Source organism: Empidonax traillii, unplaced genomic scaffold (assembly GCF_003031625.1).
Source record: "Empidonax traillii isolate 1590-97213 ecotype Southwest subspecies unplaced genomic scaffold, ASM303162v1 scaffold1017:size211477, whole genome shotgun sequence".
Lineage (NCBI taxonomy): Eukaryota > Metazoa > Chordata > Aves > Passeriformes > Tyrannidae > Empidonax > Empidonax traillii.
In genome coordinates this window covers 98,134-118,515 of record NW_020956210.1, presented here as the reverse complement: position 1 = coordinate 118,515, position 20,382 = coordinate 98,134, and the positions used below count along the sequence as shown (strand labels likewise).

Below are 20,382 nucleotides of genomic sequence, written 5' to 3'. Positions count from 1 at the left end.
CTTACTATGAAATATTCACGATCTTACAAAGGTGCGACAGAACATAGATTTTCAGATTTAGGTGAGACTGATTCAGATGCCACCCTTTTACAAAGGTCTAATGAATAAAGAACTCTGATTATAGACTGGAGTTCTTTTCTTTTTTAGTTCAAACATTAGAAAATTATTAAACTGTAAAATAGTTATAGGTAATCCTGCTCAGCATACAACTACTTGTTAATGGCCCAAGGATACTGTTGCAGCTAAGACTCATATAAATTAATTTCAGAGGAAACAGAACCACTAATCAACTCTGTCCAATAGCATAACCTGGATTTCCTGGACATCATTGTATCTATTTGATTTTACGTACATAGAAGGCTATGCTCTTTTGTGTTTAAACTCACTACTAAATAAACTGTGTTTAGGCAAGTATTCTTGTCATTCATCAAACACCATGAAACACTAATGAATTTCTGATAGAACAGAAAAATGTGTTTGTGAGAAAATAGCCATATTTGTTTCCTGACAAAATCTCAGGCATGAGTTTGATGCCTAAAGAATTTTAGCTTTTTGTAGACTTTAATGTAGCTGTGTAGTTTTCTTTCACTTTGGACAGTTACTTTCTCACAGTCCTATTCTTGAGCTTCGGTTTAACTGTCTTTTAACCATCTTTTCAAGGTAATAGATTTTAGCAAGGACATTCCATAGGGACATCCACCTGCACCGGAATAATAAGTTACATGGTAGATAAAACAAGATAGAAAGCCTGGAACCCTTGGAGGAGTTCCAATGGGGCAGTTCTGAGGGTGGTACCAGGACAAAATGGGTTTTTGGGTTGGTTGTCCCCACTAGATATGATACTTAGTTAAAGATATAAAAGTGTAGGAATTCTGTATGTAGGGATGCACCTACATATTGTGTACCTGAAGGCCTTCATCAAAGAGCTGCTCTCTATCTTATCTATACTAACACTGTTTGGAGAGTGTTTTTCCCCTCCCATTTTAGGCATCAAGTTACAGGATGTATCATTCTACTACACAGTCTCAGATGATGCGGCATTACCTGCATCTGCAGACAGACTATAGGTGGCCAGAAAAACTGAAAAATTAGGAAGGCATCTAATATAATTAACAGCAGTACACTCTGAAAAATTATGCCTCATTGCTTAATAGACAGTCCAGGGAAATACTGGCCTTAGGAAAACCAATACGAAATTAAGCAGCATATCTATCCCTAGTTAACCACTCAGTCCACACAAGCCACACAAATGCCTGAACAGTGACTAATTCCCACTACTGAATAACAGCTTTCCCTCAGTGGGAGCACCTGTTTTGGTTTCTTATCATTCACTTCTTGTTTTTAATAAAACAGATAAAAAAATAATTAACATTGAGACTTCTATTCTGCTTTTTAATTTGGCTGAGAACACAAAATATTATATAGTATTTGAGGATGACTGACATACAGAGTTAGTACTATTAGCTTTATTTACTTCTAAAAATAGGTTAAAATGCATGAAAAAAAGTTGTTTCTCATGAAAGTGAGGATCCTCCCACAAAGAAAACAGAGAAGTTCAAAATCAAAACTGCCCACTGTCTATAACTTCAATTAACTCTTTATTGGCCTGAACTATCCTTCCTCATCTTTCCCTTTAAGGAAAAAAACATCTTATTTCACTTTAAAATGAAGGAAATTACAGAATCCATGTGTTCATAATTGCTGTCAAGAATCAAGTTTTCTGCACCTAGCAGGTGATGTTCCATGCAGGGAAGAAACTGTAACTGGTGCTGTCTAAAAGTAATTTTACCACAGCATCAAACTCTACCATATACAAGCGATAGATGACTCAAAGGAGAAGATTAGTCAAGATCAAAGCACACAGAACCCTCAGTCCCACACCGTGTGACCCAACATTTAAACTCTGGTCTCCTCATCAGACGATTAAGCAAATCATCACTATGACACATTCAATGTCCATACTGTGAGAAAGTCCAAGCACGTGTTCTCTCACACTACTTCACCTCAGGGTGAGTTTTATTCACTGCCTTGTCTTCATTGATTTTGTCCTGCCTACATGTCAACAACCAACTATATTTGGTATTTATGGATTAATTCTTACACAGTTTATGGTTTTCTTATCATGTTTTTTCCCCCAAAATGAACCAATATGATTTCTTGCATATGTTCTAGTTTAAAGAACAGTTTGAATTTGGACCTTTTTAATGGCAATATTTTTATTATCTCTGTAATTAATACCTCAGATTTTTTTGATTAACACATTAAATGATCAGAAATGGCAAAATTTTAAATTAACTTTATATACCATTTAGTTATTATTTTAATTTGACTAGAAAGTACAATGATATTTTAGGTGATGTTAATAAAAATAATTCACAAGTTGTCTTCAAAATATTGCTAGGCAAGGTATGTAATACAGAGATTGGACAGAATCTTTATGTCTTTTAGACTATTTCATTAAGGATACTATGAGACAGAAGAAATGCAATTCATTGAGCAAAGACAAGAAAGTCTGGTTTGGATAACCAAGTACTGTAGGCTAAAGAAAGAAAACCAAAGGTAGACTGAATCCTTGCACTTAACACTTGCACTTAACACTTATGTAAAAATTGTTATATCCCATGAGGCTCCATCTTAAAACACTTAAAAAAATACCAAAACAGGAAAGAAAAAAACCCTAAACCGTGAGATGTTAAGTGGTATTGATGAGAACACAGAGGCAAAACAACACTTTAGGGTTTTTTTTTTGTGTTTTTTTTTTTTTTTTTGCTATTTTTCTGTCTTACTGTAAGTATTTTGTTTTGCTGTTATAACTTATTTTTTCCAGAAAATAACCACAATCCCTATGAGGTGTTTTCCTATTAGCAATGTTCCAGCGTGGGAGTCTTTAAATCCTACTGATATGAAGCTTCACAGTATTCCAGGGAAATACTTGTATTTTTCCTTTAAATAACACTACAAAATATCTTTTTGTGCTGAAGAAATATTCTTTGGAGTGCCCATGCAAGGAAGATTTGGAAGCATGCCTCTAATTCACAAACATATTTGAAGGTTGTTGTTTTGCGTAAATTTCTCCCCAGCTATATTTCATGTGAAACCTTGGTATGCATGAACATCTTACAACCTTCACTTAACTGGTCACAGAAGACATAAAGGAAAATGTCAGAGAAATTGGTCCTGAATCATGAAGTGTTTAAACAGCTATGGGATACAAATGTCCATTTTTTTTCCCACATAGTTTGTGTACTTGTGGACATCAAAAATCAGCAGGACAAACCAGTTTCTTCCTAACAAAAGGGAAATACACTTTGAATCCACAGTTTCAAATCTGGTTTTACCACAGTAAGAATTCTTTAGTGTATAAGTTTAATATCTATCTTATAAAAAAGACACTTCATTGTAAAATAAAAATTTTCTTAACTTTGTATCTCAGAGACTATAAACCATTTTTTTCCACTTTAATTTTGTATTTGCAGAATCGAAGCATGAAGATTTCCTCAAAGAGCCATTTTTTTTTGCAAGAATCAGTTTGAAACATTCTTTTTCTCCTTGTAATTCTAGGACAGAAAGTAAAGTTCACATATTTACAGCAAAATAGATTTTCCTTTGTTTCCTAGTTCTTAATGGTCCCTATTTGTGTTCTAAGGACATTACCCAGATTGACATGAAATGCCATTCCTCCTTGCCAAAACTTCATGAGCTTTTAGGTTATGGAAGTTACTTTCCTTTACAAATTCATGTGGAATGTACAAGGCACAGTTTGGATTTAAAGTACACAGAAGTGGCCTCACTATGCAGGAATGAAAGCAAAAGACATTTCCTAATGCTGGTGACACAAATGGAAGCTGCTTTGGAGATCTAGTTGTGGTGCGTGCTTAGAAACTACAATTTTCTGCAATCCTTTTCATCTGCAAAAATGCTTCTCTGGATGTATTCCATTATTTCCAAAGCCATAAAACAAATGCAGTGAGAATCATCAAGCTTAATCTTAAACTAATCCTTGTCAAGGCGTTGTCCTTGAGAACCTCTGTCGAAGTGCTTCAAATCTAAATAATCGAAATTTTGTTACTTTACCTTATTTCTTTGTTTCTGTTATCTGCAACTTTACATTTTGTAATCTAACTAGAAGTCTCATAATATCTTGACGTATGTTTCTGTGGCTAGGTTTTAGTAGCTACAGGGGTGGCTTCTGTTGGAAGCTGCTGGAAGCTTCCTCTGTTGCGTGGAGCCAATGCCAGCCGGCTCCAGGATGGGCTTCCTGCTGCTGGCCAAGGCCAAGCCACTCAGGAGTGATAGTAACGCCTCTAGGATAACATAGTTAAGAACAGAAGTTTGTTGTGCAGGAAACTCCAGCCAGGGAAGAGAAGAGTGAGAACATGGGAACAAGAAGGTAGACACCAAGGTCAGTGAAGAAGGATGGGGAAAATGCTCCAGGCACTGGAGCTGAGGCCCTGCAGCCCGTGGGGCAGACCACGGAGGACCATCGGGGTGTAGAGACGGCCCTGCAGCTCATGGGGGAGCCCATGCTGGAGCAGGTGGATGCATGAAGGAGGCTGTGACCCCGTGGGAGGCCCAAGGTCCTGCCCAGGGACCTGCAGCCCATGGAGAGAGGAGCCCAGACTGGAGCAGGCTTTTCATGCGTCAGACTTGTGGCCCTGTGGGGGACCCACACCGGTACAGCTCATTTGTGAAGGACTGCACCCCATGGAGGAGTGACCCATGGGACAGCAGTTTCATGAAGAACTGTGGAATGGATTCACGCTGGAGAGGTCCATCAAGGACTGTCTCCCATGGGAGGGACCCCACAGGAGCACAGGAAGGACTCCTCTTCCTCTGAGCAGCAGCAGAAACAACAACTGTCTGTAACCCCCATTCCCTGTCCCTCTGCATCGCTGGAAGGAAGGAAGGATGGAGGAAGGTCTTTTTAGTATTATTTTACTTCCCACTCTTTTGCTCTGATTCTGTTAGTAATAAATTTAGGTATTATCCCCACTTTGAGTCTGTTTTGCCTGTGGTGGTGATCAGTAAGTGTCCTCTTCCAGCTCTTATCTCTACTCACGAATCTTTAGACGGGTTTTTTTTCCTCTCCTCTGTCCAGTTGCAGAGGGGAGTGGGAGAGTGACTTTAGTGGGTACCTGGCATCCAGCCAGGGTCAACTCACTACATATCTCATGCTTTGAAATGTACAATCATAAAAGAAAAGAAGCAATATTTACTGATTATTCGTGCAAAAATGCAGTCCATACATCCCAGGTCACGAGATTGTTGCTAACAATGTTATCAATAAATTAAATATATTAACCCCAACTGCAATAAATTTGTGATTCTCCAATTACTGTACTGCTGACCCACCAGAAAGCATCTCATAGCCCAGGATATCAAAGTTATGGTACTACATGCTGTGCAATCTGCTATCCCCTGAAATGAAAATTCAAAGCTTCAAAACATGGGACAGAACTTAACAGATACACAAGACCTGATCAGTAATTGTGCAAGCTACCAGAAAGAATTGTCTCAGAAATATTTTAATGGTTCACATTTCAATGCCTACTGTTTCTGGGACATCACTAATACCATACACTAAGTTCTGCTTTCAGTAACTGCAACAAATTTCAAATGCATAATTAAAAAGTTTTTAAACCCTCAGAAAGTTATCTTTACACAGCACTACATTTTTTTATGCCCCAACACACTTCAGGATATCAAGACATACCTAAATTCCACTGATCTATATAAAATACAGAAACCAAGTCTGTTTTGGCTCTTTAACACTTATTACGTTAGATTTCAGTAATTACAAGACAAAAGATAAACAGCTTCTTCAAAAGAAACTTGTAAATGAGGATGCCAACTTCTCAAAGTTTCAACATACTAAAAATACTTCCAATTACACAAGTTTCCATAAGGATACTAACCAGTGAACACAACATCTGTGCAACATGTGCAATCTGCCATTTCACACTTTGGCTGTCTGGCTGCATAAGTAGTATTATCTGGAACTTGTTTTCTGATTGTTATTTTTTCTAAACAAAATACAAACGGAAAACAAAGTTAAGTTTGTTTTCAACAGAAAATATGGTACTATTTGATTTTTTTTCATTCTCCACATAAATAATTGATAGCCTTAAGTTTAATTAAATTGCTCATCACCGAAGAGCTCGCTCTGCTAAAGTATCATCAGCAAGAAAGAGTGCTATAAACTCCACTAGCTATCATTCCTTCAAATTTTATGTGATACAATTGTAATAGCACTTCTGTACATACCTCCTGCTGATCATGTTCTTTATCTTACAGTGAAGTTATAGAAACAACAGAAGGTTGATGAGATTGCCATAAACAGAAATAAACTACAAAAGAACATAAGAACAGTCCTACTGAGTCAGATCAAAGACCCTTTTAGACTCCTGTTCTTTAGTAGCAGACATAAGTGGATGCTTTGAGAAAAAAGCATAAATAAAGTACAGGGAAATACTTGTTTACCATAATCTTCCAGACTTCCTAACCCAGCATATTGCAGGGGTTTGTAATTTATCAGAAATGCCTTTTAAAGACTAATCTGCAGTGACAGAGAATGACTTATACCTTCTGCAAATGTTACTGCTATATCTCTAACATGACAAATCAGCACAGATTCTGATTCAACCAGGCTAGAAAGGAATCAGCTGCTGTAAGGGAGTTTTTTATGCCTTCTCCATTTTGGAGACCTCTCAGTTAACAATTAGTTCATTGTAATTAGTGTGCTGCCTATTACTCACTCAAGTATTTGCTTAATTATTTGGGTATCTGAGCACACAGAAGCTGTACTTACCCCCGCCTTTCCCATTATTGGGATGAATATAAGTAACACTGTGCTTACTCTGATATATCCAATATTTATACTAGTTTTTGTGGTAAAAAAACCAAAATGCCAAAGTTGAAACAACTTTTTCTCCCCCCCAGTATTAGTATCATTTATTCAGGAAGCCAGGGGGTTGTTGTCACAATTTATCAGAACACAGGGGTTCGCCCTATGGAACATATCACATCTGCTGATGGAGTTTATTCAAAATGATTGGCCATGAGCCAGGTCTAGAAGCAAAATATCATCTGACAGGCTGACAAACACTGTTGTGGGCAGTGCTTGTGCAGCCTAGATGGAGTGCTCAAAGGTCAAATATCTCAAAGCAGGTTTTACCAAAGCAGAAAACATTAGCCAGCAGGTCATGCCTAGAATTCTGAAAGAAAACGAAGATCTGCCTACAGCAGGTTTCCCCCCTGCCAGGGGTGGACCAGAAGAGGCCTACAGAGCGTGGAGAGAGATGAAAAAGCGCTGCAAGGAAGGCTCAGAAGAAGAGATCTCTCTAGAAGACTTTTAGCAACTTCAGCTGTGCAGAACTGCCTGGGAACCAGCTCAGCTACAAGGCCGCAGCATTGCAGCTTCAGCAGATTCCCCTGTCCGTGCACCTAGGACAGTTCTTCCATTGTTCCCTTAGCTCTCCCTTCCTCCTAAGTGACCTGACATATCCCAGCAGCCTATCCCTCCAAGTTCCCATATCAGTAGCTCTCGGGATTTGATGTTCCTAGCCGGGGTCCCACCTTATTCCCGAACTTTCTGTATTCCCCTGTATAAAAGCTGTCTTCTTGTTTCAATAAACGGCCTTTTTGTGGGTCACACTCGTGTGTCCTGTCTCCCATGCAAAATGTGCCACAAGGGTCTGCAGCGGGTCCCCCGTAACCCGCTCTTTTGCTCAACACTTCCCCCAGGTGAATGACAGTTTGTGTCCATTGCCTATTGGCTCTGACTGCAAATTATGTTCAAAATATATATCAGATATGAAGAAAAATTCCAACCAGAAACTTCAAGTCCCAGGTCATTCCTCATGTGACCCTTCTGCCAGCACATGTGAGTCCATACTTCATTAGCTCAACCATTAAACAGAGTTGCTCCTCAACTTTAACGAGATTTTTTTCGTATGCTTTTGGTGGAAGAAGCAACTTTTCAAGCATCACATTTGTGCAGGACCTACTGTATTCTAATGACTAGCAACACACAGACTCAATAATAGCAGGTACACTGAAGAACTTTGGAAGGTTTGTTCACTGCTTAGGCAGAAATAATAGAATGTCAGGAAGGGGCAGGGGAGGTTCTGAGAGGGATCCAAAACAGGGGCAATTTTTTGTTTCTATTTAAACTGTAAGCAAATATTTCCATATTTTCAACAACTGATTATTGAGTGCTGCATTCCTCACTGCAATTAAAAACTTATGAATAAGAATGACTATGAATTCGGCTATCGTTCTTACAAGAAACAGTTAATGCTATTTTTATTAGTATATTAGCTACCTATCTGAATTTCAGACTAAGGGATAGCTATGGACTTGTAGTTTACTGAAACATGGGCTGGGACTAACAGAAAATACACAAGACTATGTGACCTGAGAAATGGGGATGAGGCAAACTGAGGACTGGCTGAATGGCAGGTCTGAGGGTTGTGATCAATGGCACAGGGTCTAGTTGGAGGCCTTTAACTAGTGGTGTCCCCTTAGGGTTGACACTAGGTCCAATCTTCTTTAACTTTTTAACAATGACTTGGATGAAGGGTAGATGCTTCCTCAGCAAGTTCTCTGACATCACAGAACTGGGAGGAGTGGCTGATACCCCACAGGGCTGTGCAGCCCTTCAGAAGGACCCCAACAGGCTGGAGAGATGGGCAGAGCAGAACTGTCTGAAATTCAACAAAGGCACATGCAGGGTCCTGCACCTGGGGAGGAATAACCCCCTTCACCAGTACAGGTTGGGTTGACCTGCCGGAAAGCAGCTCTGTGGAGAAGGACCTGGGGGTCCTGGTGGGCAACAACCTGTCCTGTCCATGAACCAGCACAGTGTCCTTGTGGCCAAGAAGGCCAAGGGTATCCTGGGGTGCATTCAGAAACGCACTCACAGCAGGTCAAGGGAGGTGATCCTGCCCCTCTGCTCAGCCCTGGGTGAGGCCTCATCTGGAGTGCTGCCATTTCCTTGCTCCTCAGTACAAGAGAGACATGGAGCTCCTAGAGCAGGTCCAGTGGAGGGCTGTGGAGATGAAGAGAGGACTGAAGCACCTCAGTTATGAGGAGAGGATGAGGGAGCTGAGCCTGTTAAGCCTGAGTAGGGAAGACTGAGAGGGGATCATAACAATGTCTATAAGTATCTGAAGGGATGGTGTCAGGAGGATGGAGTCAGGCTCATCTTAGAGGTGCCACGCAACAGGACAAGAGGCTACTGTTTGGGTGACCATACATTGGAACAAATTGCCCAGAAAAGTTGTGGAGTCTCCTTCTCTGAAGATATTGAAAAGCCATCTGGATACAATCCTGAGTAAAATTCTCTGGAGGACTCTGCTGGAGCAGGGAGGTTGGACCACTTTACCCACCGTGGTCTCTTCCAACCTTAGCCATACTGTGATTCCACAAGAGAGGGGATAAGGAGAAATATACCATCTAGAGACGGAAAATGGATGAAGGTTTTTGATGACATCCTCTGGAAAACAGTTCAGATGTTTAATTTGCCTTTAATTTTAAAAGCGTGCATCTTCTGTTGATTAGTGTAACTGATTCTCTCCTAGAACCATAATCCTCACAGAAATATTGTGAAGAAAAAGTAAGTATTTCAAAGTACCTTTTAGGTTCGTCAAGGAAGATACAAAGTAACAGTTCTTTGTATTCATAACTGCCTGTAAAGTAGATAGTTATTAGACAGGAACATTTTTTAGGGCAAATTAAAACAAACTATTTGCGCAAAAATTAATGTGTTTCCAAAAGTCTAGTCTTACTCTCAAGCTTACTGAGAAGTAAAAGAAAAGTTGGTAATGACCTCAATGGCCATAATTGAAGAGTGCAACATTCACTGACTGCAGTAAGATTTGTTATCTGTGCATTCCTACATGGACATCAGCAGACCAATATATGTCTTGGTTTGTATTTAACTTATTTTTCAAAGAGGAGTTCTTGTGTTTTCCACTTCTAAATGCTACTAGGACAAATAAATGCTCTCTTGCCAAAAAATCTCCAGGTGGTAAGTGATGGACACCAGGAAATGGATTTGCCAGATTAAAAATCACCTCCTTGAAAATTCACCTGTTTTGTCACTGATCATCAGTAAAACTACTTATCATTTCTACTGGAGATAGTTTTACCAGAATATTAAAAATTCTTCTAAGAATGAGAAAATGTGGTCCTTTTATTACCATTGCAGCTATAATCTTAGGTGTATCACTGAAAAAAATCAGAACATTACCCACACTTCACACTTATATTTGTATTTCATTTCCTAGCACTTCTGTTTCTGTTATCCATGTGTAGGTATTATATGTTCTTCTTCTAAGAATTTGGAATATATTAATTTTGAAAAAGTGAATAATTACAAAAAGGCAGCAACATTCTTTGCCCCTCAGGTAATCTATCAAACACCACATATGCGTCCTTACTCTAAACCTGTCAAGCAGATCAAAGCAATATTCTTTGCAATAATAGACTATACCTTATGAAGAAGTCAGTACAATAGGTCCACTGTACATCAAAGATGAATTTATAAAACAGGATAAAGCTAAGGCTTATAATAAGTAAAAACACAGCACTGGAGACCTGGCATGAAACTCTTTACAGAATATTAAAATACTTGAAGGAAATAAGATCTACCCATAAATCATCACTTCTTCATTATTTTTGTCTACACTAATCTTTACACCATTGCCCTATAAACCACCGAATATAGCCCATTTGGAAATCACACCTTTAAAGTTTAAATAAGAGGTTGCTACTTTGATGGCTGTCTATGTATCCAAAGCGTAAAACCACAATGTATTTTATTTTTTAAGCAGGAGACAATTACTTAATCCTTCTATTTATCAAGAACTTCCAGAGAATCAAGCTTTCTAACTAAGATTCATGATGTTTATAATTGCTCAACAATCATAAGAATTTATCTAGTCAAATATTTGGAAGAACATGTTGCTTTTTCACATCTTAAAAACATATTTCCAATGAGATTCAAAGCCAGTATATATACAGTATGTTTTCTCCTTATTCTTTCAACTTGAAAATATAGTCAGCTATTTAAAAAATGATTTACAGACAAAAGGGAAAAGAAGCAACACAAACTGCCACTCTGACATTTGGGCATTACCAGCAATTATTGAATTTCTAAAGTCATAGATTATAATTTTTAAACAAGAAATAAGATGCACTTTTTGAACTGGAAAAGAATTACTTACTGGAAAAGTTTATGAATGACTATAGTGGATTCTCTACCACTGAATTATTTTATTATTTTTAGAAAACTCATTTATGAAGCAAACAATCATGAGAAAATCTCATTAATAAAAAATGAATTAAAGATTAATTAATTGAATTCTCATGTTATAATTCCCACCCCAGTGACCTCCAATGTCACCTTAATCAAAGATTCTATAAAACTCTGAATTATCAAAAAAACCTAATGATTGAAAAGCTAGCACACCTGTCAGTTTTGCTTCCAGTGTTAGACAGCTTTCCAAAAGACATCCTCTTTATTTGCCCAAACCAGTTTTAATGCCACTGCTTCCAGCCTTAACATTATTTGTCTCATTGAGGCATTATATTCAGAATTATATCTCTGAAATTTCACCCCTATCTATTTTCCAAACAAATACTTTTAATTTCATTTTAGCAATTCATCTGTTTTTATTAAAGCTTGCTAAATCTCCTAACTTACTTAAGTTCATAAATCAGAAAAAATTCCAGTTGTTAGTTCTACCTTAAATAGTGACTAAAATCAAGCAAATCTAGTATCAATACCAATGCTTCCAGACCACTTGATGCCTGCAACAAAACTTACGTGCACTGATGATTAGACAACCCCTTAATTAAGTTGCACTCACCACAACTGATGAACAGTGCCATTCAATGTAATCACGCTTCGAAAATTTATGAGCAAGCAGATCAGCTTAGGTTACTGAATTAATTACTGGTTATTTATTTAATAGATATCTGTGATGATGTAATATTCTAACCTGCAATGCTAAACTGCTGAAAGAAAGAAGTTAAGAACAGCTCTTGACACTAGGAAGATAATAGTAGGCTAAATCACAAAGTTAAATGGAACTCTAACAATCCATATTTTTCTGCTTACACAGTCATAACAAAATATTCCAGAAATTCAGCAATGCCAAAACTTCAAAGCCTCCATTTAACTAACAGAGCAACAAGAACTCACAACTACATTTTGAACTTGTCCTCAAGGCACACATACAGAATTCTATTTTTAATTGTAATGTTCTGAGAAAAACAAAAATGCATCACTATTATGTATCCTGGCCCTACTAAACGGTTTATCATGCTGGTAGAATCAGAGATTAATCCATCTAGTTGAATGTACATTGAGAAGAAAAAATCATTTTGCGAGAAGTCATTATCTTATCAACTGAGTAAGTGCAGTTTTCTGGAATAGGGTAAGTCTGTGACCCATATACAGATTGCTTCCAAAAATTCTAAGAGAAGCTGGAAAAGAGCCTATTTTATCTCTATCTGTAAGTATTTAGATAAGAGCTTTATTTCCTGCACTATTAAATGTTCTTTGTAACCTTTCATTAGTTATACTCAACTTTTAAAACTCTTCAGATGTCTTTGCAAAAAGTACATAATAAATTCCCCAGTACTGTCAAACCAAAATGTGCTAAATGGTTGTCTAGTTTTGTCAGATAATCCAGTGGTAAGAATGAATTAGTAGAGCTCTTCCCTTTTAAGTCTAAAGAGCAAAATTATAACATCAGATTTCAAGACTGACTTGAAGAACTGATTGCAACAGGTTCCTCTACTTCCATATTTCAGAGAGTCTTTAAAATACAGGGCCTACATTTTTTTAAGTTTATTAAGTTATTGGCAGGAACTTCAAGCTTTTAGGCGCACATAGACTTTTATTTTTTTTTTCCATTTGCTTGCTTCTTAAGGGGAGAAAATGAATTTGTTGCTCCTACTTTACAACAAAAAGGTACTGCATTAGAAAAGTCATTAATATGGAAAGAGACATTACTAGAATATAATTACCCTAACTGGAGTGGTAATACAGCTCATTTCTTTTCCCATTTATTCCAAGTAACAGTGCACTTAATCAAGAGTAAGATAAACCTCAGATACTCTACACTGGCAGCTTCTAGTCATGCTTTCAAATATTGACTGATTACAGAAATACCTGTTATTGGAGACAGCCATACTCTAAATTACAGATCCTTACTGGCTCTCAGAAAAGATTGCCTAGTACTTAAAACACGTACAAGACACGTTTTATTTGCTACCTAGCACATATCACCAAATTATAACCAGAACGTGATCCTAACAGAAAAAGTTAAAAGTATTTTGTATTGAAAGCTTGATCATTGTAATACTGTTAATTTGTACTCATGGGCTAGAAGTCAACAAGAATACATGGAAAAGACAACCACTGCATTCTTCCCCTTTTCTTTGAAGAAAGAATACACAGACATGCAATGACATTCCCAAAAGTTATTTATTCCTAAAAATAATGAGCCACACACAGGTGTTTTATTTTTTTGTGTTGGTCTGAATGCTAAGCAGATTATTGCCTTTCTAAGACTTGAATCTAAAGTTCTTAATTTTATTTGAAAGCCAGCTTTTGATCATCATGCTTCCAAGGGAGGCTGGGGGAAGAAAAGCATAAATACAAATTTCCTATTTGTTTCAAATTAAAAAAAAACCACTACAATTGCTTCTCTGACTCTAAAGGTCAAATGTTTATAAACACATCAAAACCAGCAGCAGTAAATTTGGGGTATTTCGAGTCGTAATTACCAAATTTTTTTAAAACCCTTATTGATAAATTTATCATAATCAAGTATGTAGTATTAGAATTTGTAATTGCGATTTTACACTTCAAATTCATATATAGGCATACAGTCCTGGGCTAAAGGCAGGAATCCAAAAAAATCCATTAACTCTAGCCATGTTATTTTAAAAAGAGAAGTTACCAGTATCCCATTATATTACTGTTGGATTTTTACTGCCAGTACATTTAGACAAAACTTAATTATTTCGTTCTAAGGAATTTCAGTTTGATGTAGAAATTACTTTGTTTTTAAATTTAATGTTCACTGTCACATGAACCCACACATTGTTGGAGAACCCTACATTTCTCTATAAAGCATTAATTATGTTGGCTGAACAGCAAGGCTGAGTGTGCATTTATGTAAAATTTATATAAGAGAATTAGTTCCATTTTCAGTGTGTGAGACACATGTAATAGCCGTGGTACCTAATGCAAAACATCAAAAGAAAAAATGTTTTTCTTCCAGTGTCTGATGTCAAGCAGGTCATATCCCTTTACAGTACTAAACATCTGTGAATTAATTTCAGTGGCACAGATTTTCTTAATGAGCAGTGTGCCAAAATTGTGATAAAATGTGGAATAGCTGTCTGCTTTCAATCTGCTTAAATCCAGTCCCTTGAAAACTCTCCATCCCCTTCCTCTGTAGCAGGCTCTCTTCTTACAAGTAATAATGTTGCTTGTGAGAAGTAATTACAAGACGATTGTAATCACAAGATGCATTATTTCAAGATAATAATCATTAACTATTAATAATTTCTCACTTATTATCCAAGGCAAAAAAACCCAGGTAAAGTACAGAATGCAAATCCACATTTCTCAATTACAGTGAAAATGTTTCTTAAAACTGCAAAGTTAATAACTAACAAAAATATAGTTAATAAATTAAAAAAATCCCCCAAACTAAAACAACTGAAAATTCATTTTGGGAATGGGAATGGCTGTATAATTACTAAGAAGATTAATTTCAGAGGGGTGAGGAAAAGAGGAGGAACAGCCATATTGTCAGTTGACTGAGCCGAATTACAAATGAGATTTTAAAACGGTGGGGTTGTTTATTTTAAATTCTGTCTGGTTTGAATACTGACTTAAGAGCAAGACACATGAAAAATCAGGACTGTAACAGGCAATAAGTTCATGACAGGTAAGTGTGTCTCTGATTTCAAACCTGCTCCCATTTTCATGGGTTTTCTCACTAGACTTGGAATACCGAATAAAGAGAGTATGTTTTATCTGTGGATTAAGTATTCCCACTATTGATAAGCAATGTGCTAGCTGGGAACAAATGCTCAGTTCCCTGTGTGTCCAGTCAACTGGAGCTGATCACATTCAACACATACACTAATGGAAAAAGGGATGAAGAACAATGGTCTGAGGATCCATTTCTAGCCCAGACCATGTTCCACTTATTCCTCAAAAACAGACACTGTAAAACTGAAAAAGAGTCAGAACATATTAACAAAAATAACTAACAGAATATAACCCCCAGGATTCTTCAACCTGTAAGAAGCGAGACAGTGGAAACAGGATGTGTTTCAAGCATGTAAGAGAAAACGTTCCAGAGACAGTGACTAAGAAACAGAAAATTTAAATGAATTTCAGAGGCAACTGATTATCTTCTATGATTAAAATAGCTGGATCTATGGCTAACAGTAGAGCAGTAGACACCATTTACTTCAGTTTTGGCCAGGTTTGCACAATACTGTTGTATCTAACCTGGCACATTACAATCTGGATGGATTGATTACTGGATAGATATAAAATTAATTGAATGATTGAGCTCAGAGGGTGAGAAGTGAATACGTGGAAGGACAAGGTTCGAAGCCCGAGTGCAATCCAATCTAAATAGGCCTGGGCTATACAAACTCTGTAGACCCCTTCCACTTTAAATTATTTCATTGTTCCATCCTACCTTAAATCTTGGATGCTGAAATGCGAATCAATTTCAACTGTACACACATAAATAACTCTGAACAGATACTAACAGGAAAGAAATACAGCAAGATCAATATACAACTAAACACTACCAACTTTGCTTTTCAATAAAACCTCTTACTGTAAAAAAGGCTCCCTGAAAACAAATTAAACACCACATCTTTGAAAGTGTTGAACAGTCTGCCTGCAAGAAAGATACACAACCTAGAGTATAATCTTAATTAGTAATAATGGACGTGCCTAAAGAAAAGCCAAGCACTGTCTTAAGTCACTGTCATGCAAAATTTCATTCATAATCTGAGTTCCAATCTAACTTCCCTTTTGTCTCCCAACCCTGTTGCTCAAAAGTCCCTTCAGACCTTAAATTTCCTTAAATCTTTTCATTAAGTCTGAACAATTATTCTGTGCATTCTATATATTGGATTGTTTTTTCTTTAAAAAGGTTAAATCCCTACTAGCACTGTAAAATTTTTAATCACCTGGACATTTTTTGAAAGAAGAATATCTTGCAACTTTCAGTAGTGCATGGTGAGATCTGTAAAAATGCATGTGTTTCTAGCAGTTCTTTTAATCTTTCATCTGCACTGTCTTTAAAGTGGCAGCAATTCATAAAAAAACATGAAGACCTTACCACTCTTATTCTCTTCCTACACTTAGGCAACTCCTGAATCCTACAGCTTCTGTTACAATTCATTTTTCAGTAGTGAGGTACACTTTTTTACAGATACTCAACAAAATTTTTGACAATGTATCTCAGTCTTTTCATTTTTCTAGCAGAAAAAAATTAGAATCAGTAAAATTAATTTCACTTAGCATCAGTTATCACAAAGGAATGCCTGGAATTTCTTATCCCCTTTCCTATTCAGAGAATGCCTGTGTACACTGTTTTTACATACTTCTCTTTATTTTGTGGTTGTTCATTGATTCATGAGTCCCTGAGAAGCATTGTCTGTATATAGTTTTTGAATACCCTTGAAAATAACTGAACATGTTCAGAGGTGTAAATTGATGTACAAATATCAAAATAATATTTATTAAAAATGTTCTCTTTCTTTCAACCTAAAAAATCAAACCAAACAAACCCAAAACATCACTGCTATGCTATCTTGGGGCAGGTTTGGAAGACAGGTTTCATACATTCTCATTTGGAAATACAAACTTTCTTGGTTTCTCCATTTCATTTTGTAACTAACTACTCATGGGGAATATACTTTCTTGCTTCTTCCTACTCTTCTGTTAATCCTGCTTAAGCATAGAAACACAGGTGAAAATCCTCAAATGCTATGCACTAGAGAGTCTAAATCTGGAGCAAATAGACACCATGGGGAAGAAAACACCTTAAACTATTTTCTAGGAAATGTGTTGCTAAGGCTGTGTTGAATGCAAATGCAAGAGGAAACTGCAGCAGGAGAAACAGAGTGCACGTTCTGTGTATCACTGGCCAGGGTAATAGCCTAGGTAATTTACAGTACTCTTTGGAGGATGGATAACTTAAACTCCATTTTTCTCTTAACTATCAGACCAAACACATCCAAAGGTGTTTGAGGAACCGGCTAGTGTCACTGCTGGATTCTCCTTATCATACGTGACAAGACATGTTGTCTGCGAGAGTCTTTCATATCTGGAAAACAGTAAATGTTGTGCACATCTACAAAAAGAATGAGGAGGATCTAGGAACCTACTTGGTAGTCAGCCACATTGTAATCCCTGGGAAGGTAACATTTCCACAGAAGCCAGTTGCAGGCACATGAAGGACAAAAACATTTTGGGGATCAAACAACACATAATTACCAAAAGGCAAATCATGTTCTACCACAATCTCATTGTCACGTACAATGAGATGATTGATTCTGCGGATAGAGTATTAGATACAGCTTGCTCTGACCTTAACAAAGTTTAGACAGTCTTCCGCAGAAGGTTTTATCCCAACACCTAAGTGTGAACTGAATGGGTGGAATACAAGGTGGGTACGAAGGACAAAAATAAATGCAGAGTCCTGCTCCTGGATGTGGCACTTAGTGCCACGGTCTAGTTGACAAGGTGGTGATCAGTCAGAGGTTAGACTCCATAATCTCAGAGTCTTTTCCAACCTAAATGATTTTGTGATCCTGTGAGATGATAAAATCCCAAATCAAACACTGGCTGGAGGCCAATGCTACAGAGTAGCTTTGCAAAAAAGAACCCAGGGGTCCTTGCAGATAACAAATTGAACATGTGATAGGAGGATGCCTCTGTAGTGTGGGGGGCTGAGCACTTACTGGGCAGCATTAGCAAAAGCACAGCCAGCAGATCAGAGGTGAGATTATCAGATCCTTGCAGGTCAACATCTACAGTACTGTCTCCAGTTGAGCACTCAAGAGTAGAAGAAAAAGATTCACAAACCCGAATGGGCAGGGGATCATCAAGAGGGTTAAAAGGCATATAATTTATGAGGAGAGGGTAAGAGAGAGACTGTCTGTTTGTTCAGACAGAAAAAGAGAAGGATAAGGATGATAGTGGGGTATTAATTACTGTTTCCAGTTACTTAAAGCAGAGTTATGAAGAAGATTGTCAGACTGTTCTTGAAAATGTATAGTAAAATGGTGAGAGACAATGGTTGAAAGTTTTATCAAGTAAAATTCTGAATGGACATAAAGACAAAAATATGCCACAGCGAGGAGTTAAGCACTGAACTTACCTAGAGGGTCATTTCTCTGAGATAAGAAAGATTTGACTGAACATTGTGCTAAAAATCTACCTTGGACATTAGTCTTCTTCCAAGCTAAAGAATCATCTCCGATGGTGTCTTCCAACCTAAATTATGTTTTGATCCTTGCAATGAAATAATAAGCAGGAGTGAAGTATGAAAAGCCAAGTACAGACTCCCGACTTCATTCACTGAGATGAAAACAGCAGCACGCCATCAGTGTATTGTATTTCTCTCTGCTAACTAAAGAATCATAGAATTAACTGGGTTGGAAGAGACCTCCGAGATCATCAAGTCCAACCCTTGAACCAACCCCACTGGGATTACTAGATCATGGCACTCAGTGCCACATCCAGCCTCGTCTTAAAAACCTCCAGGGACGGTGAAACCACCACCTCTCTGGGCAGGCCATTCCAATGCCTGATCACTCTCTCTGGAAAGAACTTCTTTCTAATATCCAACCTAAACCTCCCCTTGCAGAGCTTAAGCCCGTGTCCTCTTGTCCTATTGCTGATAGCCTGGGAGAAGAGATCGACCCCCAGGCTACAACCTCCTCTCAGGTAGTTGTAGAGAGTGATGAGGTCACCCCTGAGCCTCCTCTTCTCCAGACTAAACAACCCCAGCTCCCTCAGCCTCTCCTCATAGGACTTGTGCTCAAGTCCCTTCACCAGCCTCGTTGCTCTTCTCTGGACCCTCTCCAGCACCTCAATATCCTTCCTGAACTGAGGGGCCCAGAGCTGAACACAATACTCAAGGTGTGGCCTCACCAGCGCTGAGTACAGGGGAAGGATCACTTCCCTGCTCCTGCTGGCCATACTGTTCCTGATCCAGGCCAGGATGCCATTGGCCTTCTTGGCCACCTGGGCACACTGCTGGCTTATGTTCAGCTTCCTGTCAATCAGCACCCCCAGATCCCTTTCAACCATGAGGATAATAATAAATGTGCATATATTAGAGGGTGGGGTGGCGTCATACAGGCACACAGAACTACGCAATACTGAAGAACTGGACAAAAAGTAACACATAATGGATTTCACATTTCCAGTACAGTAAATCCAGATATAGCTCTACAACTTCTTAAAGAGAAGGCAAACACCACCTTGAACCAGAAATATTCCAATTATTCATTACAGGAGACCGCAGGTTTGCAGGGGAGATATCAGTGAAGAATAAATAGTTATCTTAGGATGTAGTCAACAAAAAGCTTTCTGAAATTATGTAGTAAATTGCTTTTAAGTTTGTACAGTCCAAATCAGTTATGCAGCACTTCTGCACAACACCAACTCAAAACATAAATTTTTGGCACCCATTCAAATCTTTTGATTCTGTCCATTCCATTGACAATGCTCTACAAATAATTTATTGACAATAATCCCACATAAAATTTACAATATCCATCTCCCTGTGTCTGCAAAGCATCCAAGGATAAAACACACTGTATTTCATTTCTTCATCTCTCATGTTTCCGAATGGTAATGAAACAATGCCCTTTATTTTCCTCCATCCTTGGGAAGGAATACAGGAGCGGGGGCGGGGGGAAGGGGGGATGTGATCCCCAGATTAACACAACCAACCAACTTCTGGGGTTTTGACAGGATGAGGAGAGAGGAATAAAGGTAGTTTGGCTGCTCTAAAGCATTCCTCACTTCCACCCAGACCCACACGCAATGCTGAATCTGTGACATTCAGGAAAGGAAGGAGAAAAGTTTCTCCAGGTCTCCCATTAGCCAGATTCTTAGAAGAAGTCTTGCTCTATAACCCTTTCCCTAAGTCTTGCTCTTATTTGTGAAGGTACTTCAATGGATCCAACAGCCATTCCAATGGAATCAGTACCTTGTCACACATTAACTTCTATTATCGTAAAGTTGTTGTCAGCCTGACAAGATTCCTGGTTTTGAAGTTAAGAAATACATATTTTTTTCTTAGGGCA

The 20,382-nt window shown here is 37.9% G+C and overlaps 1 protein-coding gene across 1 annotated transcript in view; it reads right to left on the bottom strand.

The window, feature by feature from the left end:
- The window catches only part of LOC114068236 (vacuolar protein sorting-associated protein 13B-like), a gene marked incomplete at both ends in the record, with an annotated part of 202,250 nt that overhangs the window by 85,944 nt on the left and 95,924 nt on the right, over positions 1-20,382 (bottom strand). The window lies entirely within an intron of this gene.